Source organism: Lissotriton helveticus, chromosome 7 (assembly GCF_964261635.1).
Source record: "Lissotriton helveticus chromosome 7, aLisHel1.1, whole genome shotgun sequence".
In the NCBI taxonomy this organism is placed as follows: domain Eukaryota; kingdom Metazoa; phylum Chordata; class Amphibia; order Caudata; family Salamandridae; genus Lissotriton; species Lissotriton helveticus.
Genome location: NC_136068.1, coordinates 974,218,050 through 974,232,683, shown reverse-complemented (window position 1 = coordinate 974,232,683; position 14,634 = coordinate 974,218,050). Strand labels below are relative to the sequence as shown.

General features: G+C 48.0%; 1 protein-coding gene across 4 annotated transcripts in view; it reads right to left on the bottom strand.

Annotated features, from left to right (window-relative positions):
• HMGXB3 (HMG-box containing 3) overlaps positions 1–14,634 on the bottom strand; it is a 526,740-nt gene that overhangs the window by 394,195 nt on the left and 117,911 nt on the right. The window lies entirely within an intron of this gene.

Sequence of the window (14,634 nt, the reverse complement as noted above, 5' to 3'; positions counted from 1 at the left end):
ATCAGTGACAAGCAGCACCTGTGCTTAACAGAACCACTGGATAAAGTTAGTCTAATATGACAGTGATGAGACTTACAAACAAAGTAATAACTTGAACAAGCAACCAGGAATAGCAATATGAATTGAGATCCCAATGTTTACTTATTAAAAGGGCAATTAGAACACATACGATTGTGAATCTGAAAAAAACTAAAGCAAGCATTACAATGCCTAGTAAGGTACTTTCGTTCTTGATTTAACAGACCATCTCTTTAAACGGAAATGAAAGAATAATAGGTCTTGATATACCCTCAGTAGCAGACAGACCTAGGCTGAAGGTTCCAGGATGAATCTTGGAACTGAAATTTCATGACTGAAAAGGACAATCATAGGCGATTTATTGAATATACGCATTGCCACCATTTATGCACATCCCTATGATTTCCCACTGCTGTTTCAGATTTAAAGCTGCAGAAAATATTAATACTGCAGCGTTAGCACTTCAGAGTTACCAGTATACACTGCCACTGAACTCCACGCTACTGTTTCATTATTTTAGCTCTTTGATGTTCTTTCTTGTTGAATGAATGATAAGGAACTAATGAACCAACATGCTTTAACATATTACACAGCGGATATGGTTTAGGTGGTGAGTCCAAGGCATAGGCAATTTTCGAATTGTCTAACTTTTGACCCGTGGATAGATAAGCAGCCAGGTAACGTAGATAACGTCCATCCATGGGAATAAAAGTTGAGGGGGAGAGGGTGAAAAAAAGAACTAATATCAATCTGTACAGTAGTTACTGAGATAAGTATTAAAAAAAAGTCCTGGAGTCGGCTTTCAAGGGTTAGAACTTTGGTATATCTAGGCCGTTCGGATTTGCAAAGTATTTCCCAGTCCAACAATAATCCCTAACATTTCAAGACACGAGCATAGTCCCCTTGCCCTGAAAAAAGACAAAAAGGGGAGGGTAGGGAGACATCCTGAGCCCCAGGTCACAGTCGGTGGAGCCAAAAAGACCCCCCCCCCCCCCGCCCCTTGAATTTGAATTTAAAAAAAGTCATTAAAGTTCCAAGATTTGCGGGTGATTCGCTAGTCACAGAAACCTAAAATAGTCTCTATGCACCTTTTTGTAAAGTGAGAATAAAGGTGGAGATAGGACGTGTACCTCTGCTGAACAGTGGCTAGGCCATACATTAAAATCATCAATAGCATCCTGTGGTAAATTAGGAACAAAGGAAGACTTAGGACGTAAACCGCTGTCGGGAAGTGGGTTACGCCTTAAGCCCACCTGCAGTCCCAATGTACCACAGGATGCTATAGATACATTCCAATCTATGGTTAATAATGATTTCTTTAAAACATAGGAACATGCATGCACACAGTTGCTGTGGGCATTCTTTTTCTGCTGTTAAATATTTATCTATTGAGGAGTGTTGTGAAAGATGGGAATATAGTAGTGCTATTAATGGAAATGTACATAACAGAAGATACGAGTCAACTGGATGACAATCTTACTGTGTTAAAACTACATAGGAGAAGAAAGAAAGATGGCCGCGTACCGACCGCTCTCCATGCTCACAGTGGATTATAAGATCCTCAGTAAGATTCTGGCCACTCGCCTCTTGGTCCATATGGGCACCCTGGTACACCCAGACCAGTCGGGGTTTATCCCTGCTAGAAATACTGCGACGTGCATACGGCGGTTGATCCGGATCATGGGGGATGGAGGAAACGGCTCGGCGAGGGCAGCAGTGCTATCGGTGGATATCGAAAAGGCGTTCGATAGTGTAGAGTGGTCGTACTTGTTTCGAGTGCTGAAGGGATTTGGCCTGGGAGATGATTTTATACGCTGGACCAGTCTGTTATACAGTTCCGCCACGGCACGGGTTCGTACGGGACGCAGCCTGCCAAGTGGAGAGAGGTACTCGTCAGGGCTGCTCTTTGTCCCCACTCCTGTTTTCGCTGGCCATTGAACCGCTAGCAGCACATGCCCGCCAGGGACGATTGTACGAGGGGGTCTTGCTGCGCGGGATGCTTCATCACATATCGTTATATGCGGACGATCTCCATTTATATTTGGCTGGCGCAGGGCGCTCTCTGCAGGGCGCGAGGCAATTGCTCGGGGAATTCGGCCGCCTGTCTGGTCTCCAGGTGAATTGGAGCAAGACCTGTTTGTTCCCCCTGTCTCATGGGGGTCGGCCACCCCCGGCACTTGATGGCCTGAGGTGGGAACCCGACTGCCTACCGTATTTGGGTGTCCGCATATTTCATGCACCTGCCGACCTGTTTGAAGGGAACGTGGGTGGCGCGCTGAGAGGGCTCAGAGGCAGTATAGCGTTCTGGCGTACTCGCCCCATATCGGTAGCGGGGCGTGTAGCGCTCTTGAAGATGGTGGCGCTCCCACGCCTGCTCTACTTCTTTCGTACTTTGCCGATATGGATCCCCGTTTCCTTTTTTCTGACACTCCGGGCGATGATGACGGGGTTTATCTAGGGATCCGGCAGACAGCGGGTGGCATTAGCCACCCTGATGAGGCCAAAGGGGGGGGGGTCTGGCGGCTCCGGACTTCGAGTGGTACTATCTGGCGGCACAGCTGCAATGGCTTACGCAGGCAGTGGCGCGAGAGTTCAGGGGGACGGATGGTCCACAGGGCAGGGTCATCCCCAGACACGTACTGTTGTTCATTATTCTTCGGCAGAAGCTCCGATTGGACCAGCTCACCCTCGAGGAGCGCACTCTCCGGTCATGTTGGCTGCAAAGTCAGAGGCGCGCGGGGTTCATGAGCCCTTATGCCCCGGAAATCCCTTTGGGGATGTGCACGGCACTCCCTCATGGTGGAGACTGGTCAGCATTGGCTGGCTGGGAGGAGTGCGGGCTCCACATGGTTGGAGATTTATATATGATTTATTTGATGCCTTTCCCGGCCTCGCGGGAAGCCTTCGACCTACCAAGGGGAGACTATTTATTACATGCTGCCCTCGTGGCGGGTATCCAGAAGTACTGGAAGACAGGATTGTCGGAACCCCCAACATCGTTGGGGTGTCAATACATCACTATGGCGGCGGGTACGTATAAGGCCATCACCTGTTAATATCGGCGATTGTCCACGGAAGAACAATAGTTACTTACCTGTAATCTGTGGTTCTCCAGTATTGGTGTCTTTCATAGATTCACATGCCTGAATCATTCCCCGTCGTCGGAGTCCCACGGTACATAAAAAAGCAATAATATGCCATAAAAATGTAGTAATACTAATAGAAAATGAACCAGGAAGTAAAGCAGCCAATGCTACAGTAGGCAAAAAACTTCCACATCTATGACTCTCATAGTCATTATGTATAGTCCAAACTACAGCCAATCAGGCGCCAGCACCCACCAGAATGTTCTCCCCAGAGGCTCAGGCTCTCAGATTTTCTCGCAAGGAGTGAAGGTAAACCATAATAGCCTAAAAAGCCTCTGAGGGGAGGTGGGCGGGTTGCATGTGAATCTATGAAAGACACCAATACTGGAGAACCAAAGATTACAGGTAAGTAACTATTGTTCTTCTCCAGTATTAGGGGTGTCTTTAATAGATTCACATGCCTGAATCAGAGTAGCTAGCAGTACATATCCTTGCTGAACAGACGCCCATAACGCCAAGCTTGTCAGTTAGTAATGCAAATAACAGTGCAAAGTGAAAATACACATATAGTATAAAGCATAACATAATGCAATCATGGAAATATGTGAAAACATAACATAAGTGGCGTCTGACAGCAGAAAAACAGGAGGTGGGAAACAGAGGCTCACCTTAATGAAACAGATTCGGTAGACCAGCTCGACCCACAGAAGTATCAGCCTCGCCGATTGACTCTAGACAGTAATGTCTGGTAAAGGTATGGCGACTAGCCCAAGTAGCCGCTTTGCAGATCTGCTGAAGAGGGACTCCAGCAAATAAGGCCGTAGATGAGGAGACCGCTCTTGTAGAGTGCGCTCGGGGCGCAGATGGTAAAGGTCTCCCAGCCTGTGCATGGCAAATGGCAATGGCAGCAGATATCCATCTTGCAATAGTCTGTTTTGAAACTGCCTGCCTCTTACGAATCGTACCATAGGTAATGAACAACTGGTCAGAAGTGCGTACAGTAGACGTTCTTTGTAGATAGAATTTAAGACATCTTTTAATGTCAAGCGAGTGTAAAGCTCTTTCTGCAGGTGTTTGCGGGTCTGGAAAGAACGACTTAAGAACAATAGGTTCGTTCAGATGGAAATCCGAAGGTACTTTCGGAATGTATTTAGGATTTGTGCGAAGTATCACAGAATCACTTGTGAATTGCAGGAAAGGATGATGCACAGTGAAAGCTTGGATATCACTAACCCTCCTGGCGGATGTTAAGGCTAAGAGCAGTGATACTTTCCACGAAAGATACTTCAAGTCGGCTTTATGGATGGGCTCGAATGGGTGACGCATGAGTTGACCTAGGACCACATTCAGATGCCACGAAGGAGGCGGACGGCGTACAGGAGGGAACATTCTAAAGAGGCCTCTAAAGAACTGCTGGATAATTCTTGCTGAGTACAGAGAATTGGACCCATCCTGTCGATATCTGGATATTGCAGCCAGAAACACCTTTAAAGTAGCATGAGACAGACCTGTTCGTGCTAACTGCAAGAAAAAAGGAAGAATTTCCTCAGGTTTTGCTAAAAAAGGGTGAACCCCTGCTGAACGGCACCAGATACAGAAGCGCTTCCATTTCAGACTGTACGTCTTGATGGTAGCGGGCGCTCTAGCCTTGGCCAACACCTCTTTACAGTCTTCCGGGATGTTCAGGTGTGCGAACTCACGGTGTTCAGGAGCCAGGCCGCTAATCTCAGCGATGCTGGGTCCGGATGGAAGACTTGACCTTCCTGAATGCTGTGCAAGTTCGGGATTGGATGTAACTGAATTGGCTTGCTCTCTGACAGTAGGAGGAGCTCTGTAAACCAATTCTGGCGCGGCCATCTGGGCGCAATCAGGATGAGTCGGCAAGGTTCCTTCTTCATCTTCCGCAGAACCTTGGGGACTAGTGGAATCGGTGGGAAAGCATACGCAAACGTCAGAGACCAATTGATGGAGAACGCATTCCCCAGAGAATTCTTGTGGGGGTGCCAGCTTGCGAAGCTCTGGCATTTGCTGTTGGTACTTGTCGCAAATAGTTCTAGGTCTGGCCAACCCCAATGATGAAATATGTGTTCCACTGTCTCCTGGTGAAGCTCCCATTCGTGGGTGGTGATCGTTGTTCTGCTGAGTGCGTCCGCTAGGACGTTTTCTGTCCCCGGATCATGCACTGCTTGCAAATGTACATTGTGGTGAAGAGCCCATGTCCATAAATCCTGCGCCTCTTGAGACAGGAGAAGAGATCGAGTTCCCCCCTGCTTGTTGACGTAGTGCATGCTTGTTGTGTTGTCTGTTCGTATCAACACATTGGTGTCCTGAATGATGGCACAAAACGCCTTGAGTGCAAGAAAAATGGCTCTCAGTTCTAAACGGTTGATGTGCCACAGTTTCTGTTGCGCAGTCCATTTGCCGCTGATCGTGAGGCCTTGTAGATGAGCCCCCAGCCCTCGAGGGATGCATCTGTAGTGATGGTTAGACTTGGTGCTTCTTGAAGGAACGCACAACCCTGACTCAGATGACACCTCTGTGTCCACCAAAGAAGAGACTTCTTCATGAGTGGCGTGATTTGAATGAGGTCCTCGAAAGTGCCCGAAACCTGCTGCCACTGTAAGGTTAGTTCCTCCTGAAGCGGCCTCATTCGAAGCCGGCAATTTGGAAGTAATGGAATACAAGCCGATGCCATCCCTAGAAAAGACTTGTACAGTCGGACTGAAACTGACTTTCTTTGCATGAGATCTTGTGCTAGCCGACTTATTTTCATTTTTCTCTCCTTGGAGACGAAAGCTCTGAGTTTTTGAGTGTCCAAAATCGCCCCTAAGAATGCTCTTCTTTGAGACAATTGCATTTGGGATTTGCTGAAATTGATTGTCAGGCCTAGAGATTGAAACAGGTGCAGACACTGTTGAAGGTGACGTTGAACGGTTTCGTGAGAACTGGCCTTTATAAGGCAGTCGTCCAGATATGGGAAAATTTGTATTCCCTCCAGCCGGAGGTGCGCAGCCACTGGAGCTAACACTTTTGTAAATACTCTTGGAGCTGACCGCAGTCCAAAAGGAAGGACCTTGAATTGGTAGTCCCTGCCAGCCACCCTGAAGCGAAGGAATTTCCTGTTGCGAGGTAGGATGGGGATGTGGAAATATGCATCCTGGAGATCTAAAGTGACCATGCAATCTCCTGCTGCTAGAAGATGCAATATTTCCTGAAGAGATAACATCCGGAACGTTAATTTCCTTAGATATTTGTTTAAAGCGTGAAGATCGAGTATCGGGCGCCACTCCCCGTTCTTCTTCCTTATCAGGAAGAACCTGGAGTAAAATCCTAATCCTCTCATCCTCTGAGGAACGCTCTCGATCGCTCCTTTTTGTATCATCATTTTGATTTGGGTAAGCAGCTCCTTCAGGTGAGCTGGAGGCGGTCCTTTTGGCGGTACATTTGGAGGGAATTTTTCGAATTCTAGGGCATGGCCCCTGGCCACAATATCCAGGACCCATTTGTCTGTTGTTATAGACTGCCAGTTGGAGTAAAATTTCGATATTCTTCCGCCAAGTCTTTTGTGAGGGTGGAAAGATGGTGGTGGCAGGTGAAAAGTTTCATTGTCGCTTGTCTTTGCCGCGGTAATTAGTCTTACCCCTGTTTGGGGTGTATTGTGATCTTTTCTGCCCATAAGACTGGTAGCGCTGTGTCTGATAGCACTGGTTACCTTGTCAGTATGTGGATTGTTGTTGGTATCCACCTCTATTGAAGGACGTTCCTCGTCCTCTCGCTCCTCGAAAGGGCGGCTTGTGGAATTGTAGAGTGCCCAAGGATCTGGCTGTTTCAGTATCCTTTTTAATTGTTTGTAAAGCTTCCTCCACTTTGGGGCCGAATAAATATTCGCCATCAAATGGCATGTCTAAAACTCTGTTTTGGACCTCTTGCCTGAAAGAAGTGGAACGTAACCATCCCTGTCTACGCAGGACAGCAGCTCCTGCTAATTGACGAAATCCCGTAGATGCGACATCTACAGCTGAATCGATAATCTCTTCAGAGATCCTTTGACCTTCTTGAAGAATTTGGAGTGCTTCAGCCTGGGATTGCTCAGGGAGGAGATCGATAAATGGTGCGATGTCAGACCACATTTGGCGGTCGTACCGACCTAAGATGGCCAATGCATTGGCAGCACAAACAGTTGTTGCAGCCATGGTGGAAACGCGTTTTCCAATTGAGTCTAGGCGTCTGCCATCCCTATCCGGCTGCGCCGTAACTGCAGAGGATGGATTTCTGGCTCTCTTCTGAGCAGCCTGGACAATTACTGAGTCAAGTTTTGCCTGTCCAATTAGACATGCAGGCGTTTTTTCGGGAGCTTTATACTTTTTATCAATGCGTGGCAAGACCGGAGGAATGGAAGCCGGCGTTGACATCACCTTAATACCTTCCTTCCAGATGAAATCCACGATGGGTATTGTTTTTATTTGTCCTCTGGGCTGATCCTTGAAATCGTATAAGAAACATTCTTGTTGCGTTTGTTCCATCTTTATATGCACGCTCCATCAATAAGTGAAAACTCGCTACATCCACCGGAGGGGAGGCCGACGCAGTCTGAGGAGATGTTGAAGGAGATTGTACTTGATAGTCATCCCACTCCGATAAATCATCCACTTCTCCTTCTTCCCTTTGGTCTTCATCTTCCGAAGATTGCGGATCTCCTTCCTGAGTAGGTTGTGGGTGTGAAGACAGACACACCGGTGGGAGCACGGTTGGAGGTGCTTCCGAAGTTGGAGTTGCCGGTCCAGAACCTGCTGATTCTGATGGTGGGAACCTCCTATAGTAATCGCCCAGCATAAATTGTAAGTTGGATAGCAAAGCCATAGGCACTTGAGCAACAGGGTTACTCACTGGTGTCGATACATTAACAGGAGATTGAGAATCATCACATTCCTCCTCTTGAAGTTTAATATGCAACTCCGATGGACTAGTAGCTTGTCCAAAAGTATTCTGGACCATCTCATCCTCACTTTCAGTGTCCAAAAGTTGGTCTGGCACTTCAGAGGACACATTTTGAGGTGAAATACAAAGGGGTGAAAGCTGCATTGCTGTTTCACGTATTTGCCCCGATGCTTGTCGTGGTGTTAAAAACACCGTCGACGGAGACCAAACCTGTAGTGCCGTGCATGATGACAACTGCGGCGTCGTCGGAGGATTCCCTTCCGATAGTTTTGTCATCGACGGGACACCTCTCGTCGACGGGACACTTTTCGTCGACGGGATACTTTTCGTCGACGGGACACTTTTTGTCGACGGGACACTCTTCGTCGACGGGACACTCTTCGTCGACGGGACACTCTTCGTCGACGGGACACTCTTCGTCGACGGGTCACTCTTCGTCGACGGGTCACTCTTCGTCGACGGGTCACTCTTCGTCGACGGTGTTATTTTCGTCAACGGCGTGGAGCCCGACGACGAGCTCGCCGACGGAGTCTTTTTTGTCGGCGGTAAAGCCTTTAGAGGTGTCGACGACGAGGTGTCGACGATACAGGCCTCACAGAAACAAATACCATAGTTGGAGACGCCGTCGACGATGACATAACCATACCAGGTTTAGGAGAGGAAAATGTTACTGTCGATGTCACTGTAGTCGTCGTTCTCGTCGACGAGGAAGCTGAAGAGGACATCGCAGTAGGTGGAGATGAGGTTTGTGGTAAAATCCTCTCAGATGATTGGGGAAACTTGAGGATTGTCCCCTTTTTAGAAACAGAAGTGCTTTCCGTGCCCTTGGTTGTGGGGACAGTCTTGGATGTTGAAGGCTTATCCAGTCCCTTAGCAGGTGGTTGTTTTTTAGTCAGCTTAGCCTTAGGAGATGACATTCCTTCAGGCGCAGGCCTCTTCCTAGAGGCTGAAGTAGAACCAGAGGTAATGCTGCCTACCTCAGAAGCAGGATTAGAAGAATCCTTTAGTCTTTTCAACCACAGAAGTAAACGACCCTCTCTATCCCGGAGTGTCTTTTGAGGCATGGTTCTGCAGATCTTACAGTCAGAGGCCTGGTGATCTGGGTACAGACAATAGATACACTTTTTATGTGGATCTTTTTCAAAAAGCCGAAGCTTACCACAGCAATCACAGGCTCCAAAGAGAGATTTCTTAGAAGACATCCTTAAAAGTAGAAACAAATGAAGTTAGAAGTAAGAAAACTAAGCAGAGCTCAGGGAGACTCCCTTTCACACGACGTGCGGTAGAAAATCTGAGAGCCTGAGCCTCTGGGGAGAACATTCTGGTGGGTGCTGGCGCCTGATTGGCTGTAGTTTGGACTATACATAATGACTATGAGAGTCATAGATGTGAAAGTTTTTTGCCTACTGTAGCATTGGCTGCTTTACTTCCTGGTTCATTTTCTATTAGTATTACTACATTTTTATGGCATATTATTGCTTTTTTATGTACCGTGGGACTCCCACTCCGACGACGGGGAATGATTCAGGCATGTGAATCTATGAAAGACACCCCTAATACTGGAGAACACCTTTCCCCTCTGGATAGCTTGAGAGGTAAATGGGAGGAAGACCTTGGCAGGCTTATTCCTGAGACGACGTGGCCACAGTTGTTGAGGCGGGCTTGGAAGGGCACGCGTAATACCAGGTTCCAATTGGTCCAATTTTACACTCTCCACAGGGCTTACTTAACTCCGGTCAAGATTCAGCAGTATTTTGGGGGGACCCAATCGCTGTGCCCCCGATGCCAGGCAGAGGACGCTGATTTTGCTCACATGTTTTGGTCTTGTGTGGGGTTAGGTTCTTATTGGGTGGATGTGATGGCATGTTTGAACCGAGTGACGGAGCGAGAGTTGGAAGCTGAGATGGGAACCTGCCTTCTGCTGTGGTTTCCACACACCCCTAACACTAAAGTGACAAGCACATTTTATGATTTGGGCTTAATAATGGCAAAAAGGGAGCTTACTATGCACTGGAAGGCGAGGACGGGTCCTAGCTTCGGAAGATGGAAGGCGAGTTTCCAACACTGGGCAGGGAGCGAGGCGACCCTTCGGCTCCAGCTGGCCAGGCGTTCCTCTAATGATAAGGCGCTGGAAGTTGCAAGGGCTTGGGGAGCGTTAGTAACGGCACTCCAATCACTGGATGAGCCGGATGACGAAGACGAGGTACAGGCGGTGGTAGGTTGGGGAGGGAGTGCCTGAGCAGAGGATCCCGGGAACACAGAGGGGAATGTCTTAGACGGGGACACTTGTGCATATATAGGAAGGAGCTAAGCACTACACGGCACATCTAGAAATTTTGAAAATTCAGGAGGGCGAATCGGAGCGCACATGAACGAACGGATGGAACATACTCTCTTGGGCTTCATGGTGATGTTATTCTACATTGATTTGTGTTATCCCATGTGGAACCCAGGCCTATAGGTGCTTTGCAGCAAGAAGAAACTTGAGGGCACACTGACCGGGGGGGGGGGAAGGGATGGGGGGAAAACATTGAGTACTGGTTAATCCTGTTTTTTTTCTGACACTGATCATTGAACCGTGCACAAGGTCTTTTACTGTATGTGATGGTGATCTGCTGATATGTCGGTTGTTGACTGAATAAAAAATACATTTAAAAAAAAAAAAAGGAGAAGAAAGAAAGATGTGGTGACTAAACACTTCAGTACTCTCAATTGAAAGGATAGCAGTCTGATTGAACTTGAAGAAGAAAACAAGTTACTTACCTGTAACTTTGGTTCCCCAGTATTGGTAACTTTAATAGATTGCCATGCTTTGTATCATTCCCCCTCGTCGGAATGGGAGCCTCGGTACATAAAAAATATCATAACCTTAGGCACAAAAGAGAAACCAGGCCTAGGCCTCATCTCATTTTGTAGCATATCAACCTCTTTGTGTAAAAGAGCCCAAACTTTTCGCAACAACCAATCAGAATAGCCTCACCACATAGAACCTTCCTGAGAGCCTCAGATTTTCTTAGCCGTTGTGCAACAGCCACTATCTCTGTAAAAACAGGCTGAGCTTTCCTAGGGGAGGTGGGTGGGCGCATGGGAATCTATGAAAGTTACCAATACTGGGGAACCAAAGTTACAGGTAAGTAACTTGTTTTCTTACCCCAGTATTGGAACTTTCATAGATTCCCATGCTTTGTATCAGAGTAGTTAGCAGTAAGCCATAAAAGCACATTTTGTTACCTGCATGACATGACAATACAAGTACCCCTATAGGAACAAATCATAAAACGTGCCATACAGGAAGGAGAGATGTTAGGGAAAGCTCACCTCTCATTGAAAAAGATTTCGGAGAACTGCCTGTCCAACAGCAGCGTCATCCTTCACCTTCGACTCTAAGTAGTAGTGCTTCGTGAAGGTATGTGTACTGCTCCACGTCGCTGCTCTGCAGATGTCTTTGATAGGAACCCCAGCAAACAAAGCCACTGAAGATGCCATCGATCTTGTGGAGTGTGCCCGGACTCTTGATGCAAGTGGTTTGCCCGCTGCTTGATGGCAGAATCGAATGGCGCTGGAAATCCAGCGGGAAATGCTGCACTTGGTTAGCGGAAATCCCTTCCGCGGAGCACTGTAAGATACGAACAGTTGTGAAGTTTTTCTAAAAGATTTTGTGCGGTCCAAATAGAACTTTAAACATCTTTGAACGTCCAATGAATGCAAGGATCTTTCTGCTGGAGTCGTAGGTCGCGGAAAGAATGACTTCAAGATGAAAGGTTCATTCAGATGAAATTCAGATGGAACCTTAGGGATGAATTTTGGATTAGTCCGAAGGATGAGAACATCCCGCTTGAACTGAAGGAAAGGTTCCACTATGGACAGAGCCTGCAGCTCACTAACTCTCCTGGGAGATGTCAGAGCCAACAGAAGAGCTAGTTTCCATCAAAGGTATTGAAGGTCCGCCTTGTAGATGCGCTCAAATGGAGCTTTCATTAGCTGAGCCAACACCAAATTAAGTTGCCAAATTGAAGGTGGAGGACGGACTGGGGGGTACATCCGAAACAGGCCTTTCATAAATTGCTTGACAATTATAGCCGACCAAAGAGGAGGATCTGAAGACGTCCGTCTGAACCTGGAGATGGCTGCTAGATGCACTTTCACAGAAGAATGTGCTAGTCCAGATTTAGCCAGTAACAGGATGTATGGCAAAATTTGATGAGGAGCTGAAGTGCACGGATGAAGACGTTGCTTCTGACACCATAGGCAGAACCTCTTCCACTTTGCCTTATACGTCTTGTTAGTGATTGGTGCTCGAGCCTGAGACAACACCTCCCTACACTCCTTTGGGAGATTCAGATGTCGGAACTCCCTGTATTCAGGAGCCACGCTGTTAAGTGAAGCGAGCGCGGATCCGGGTGGAGCACTTGACCCTGAGACCTTCACAACAGGGACGGAATCAGTTGAAGGGAAATTGGAGGAGCCTGGGAGAGTAATAGGAGTTCCGTGTATCAGAACTGCCGGGGCCACGCTGGTGCAATCAAGATCATTTTGCACGGCTTCGCTTTGGCCTTCCTGAGTATCCTCGGAATGAGGGGTATCGGTGGAAAAGCGTAACAGAATGCGCCGTACCAGGCAATCAAAAGCGGGTTCCCCAAGGATCCCAGATGGTGATCCCTGCTTGCGTAGAACCGGCATTTGGTGTTCTCCGGAGTCGCAAACAGGTCTATGGTCGGGGTCCCCGAGACCGAAAACACCTCTTTCAGAATGGCCTGATCCAACTCCCATTCGTGAGTGGTCGATTTCTGGCGACTCAGGGCGTCAGCAGTGATGTTGAGCGAACCCGCCAGGTTTTCTGCAGTCAAAGCAATCTTGTGAAGGATTGCCCAATCCCAAATTAATTGAGCTTCCTTGGACAGAGTTTGAGATCTTGTCCCCCCCCCCCTGCTTGTTGATATAGTGCATGGCCGTCGTGTAGTCCGTGCGGACCAGCACTGATTGATTCTGTATTCGCGGTAGAAAAGCCTGTAGAGCTAAACGGATGGCTTTGAGCTCCAACAGGTTGATGTGGCACTGGCGTTGAGTTGGATCCCAGTGTCCACTGACTTGTAATTCTTGAAGGACCGCTCCCCAGCCTTCTAACGAGGCGTCCGTGGTGATAACCATGGGAGACGGAGGAAGCATGAAAGACAAGCCCTTGGCTATGTTGCTCCTTACGACCCACCAGTCGCATGCCTTTCTCACTTCTGGTGTTATTGAAACCTTGTCGTCTAAAGAGCCCTCTGCTTGGTACCATTGTCTGTCGAGCTGCTCCTGCAGAGGTCGCATTCGCAGCCTGCAATGCGGAATCAATGGTATGCAGGATGAGATCGACCCTAGAAGGGACTTGTAGAGTCGGACTGACATAGACTTCTTCTTGAGCAACTGGCGAGCCGAGAGCATCAATTTGTTTTGACGGTCGACTGAAGGGTAAGCCTTGCAACGTTTCGTGTCCAGAATGGCCCCCAGAAACTTTGCTGACCTGGATGGTTGGAGAACTGATTTGTTCTTGTTGAGCTGAAGGCCCAGGACATTGAACACTCGACTGCAGGTGGTAATAGCCTCGGAAGCTGCCTGGAAAGTTGGAGCTTTGAATAGCCCGTCGTCCAGGTAGGGAAAAACCTCCAGAGATTGTTTCCTGAGGAAAGCAGCCACTGGGGTCAAGTCCTTCGTAAATATCCTCGGAGCAGACCTTAGGCCAAAAGGAAGTACTTTGAATTGGAAATGGCTCTTGCCTACTGTGAAGCGCAAGTATTGCCTGTGAGCTAGGTGGATCGGCACATGGAAGTAGGCATCCTCCAAATCCAGAGTCGCCATGTAATCGCCCGGATTTAAAAAGACGAAGAATATCTTGAAGAGTGACCATCCTGAACGATAGTTTGATAAGATAGGCGTTGAGCTCCCGTAGATCCAATATGGGGCGCCAAGTTTCCGTCCTTTTTCGAACCAGGAAGAACCTGGAATAAAACCCTTTCCCCCTCTGCGAGAGAGGTGCAGGTTCTATTGCCCCCTTGATGAAAAGCTGGTGGGCTTCAAGACGTAACAGTCCCAGATGTTTTGATTGACAGGCGCCTGGAGCTCTGGATGGAGGTAGATGTTGAAACTCCAACGTATGGCCACTCTTGATGATATTAAAGACCCACTGGTCTGATGTTATAAGTTTCCAGCTGTCGAGACAAAGAGATATCCTGCCCCCACTGATGTCACCGGAGGAGGAGGAACAGTAGAAAGAGCCGCGAGGCCGCTATTGCCTCTTGGAGTTGTCACAGCCTTGACGATTCTGGCGGCCTCTCTGCGATTGACGAGAGTAAGACGCCGACTGGCCCTGACGCTGATTGGAATATTGAGGCTTGTAGGACTGGGAGGACTGGGATGAATATCTTTGTTGGTTGCCACCTCTGTAAGAGGAGAAACCTCTCCCTCTTGCCCCTCTAAAAGGAACCTTGCGGTAGTTCAACGAACCCAAGGACTTTGCTGTGTCCTATCTTTTTTAATGCTCTGAAGGGCCTCATCTACATGCTTTCCAAAAAGCATCTCTCCGTTGAATGGTAAGTCCAAGATTTTGTTCTGA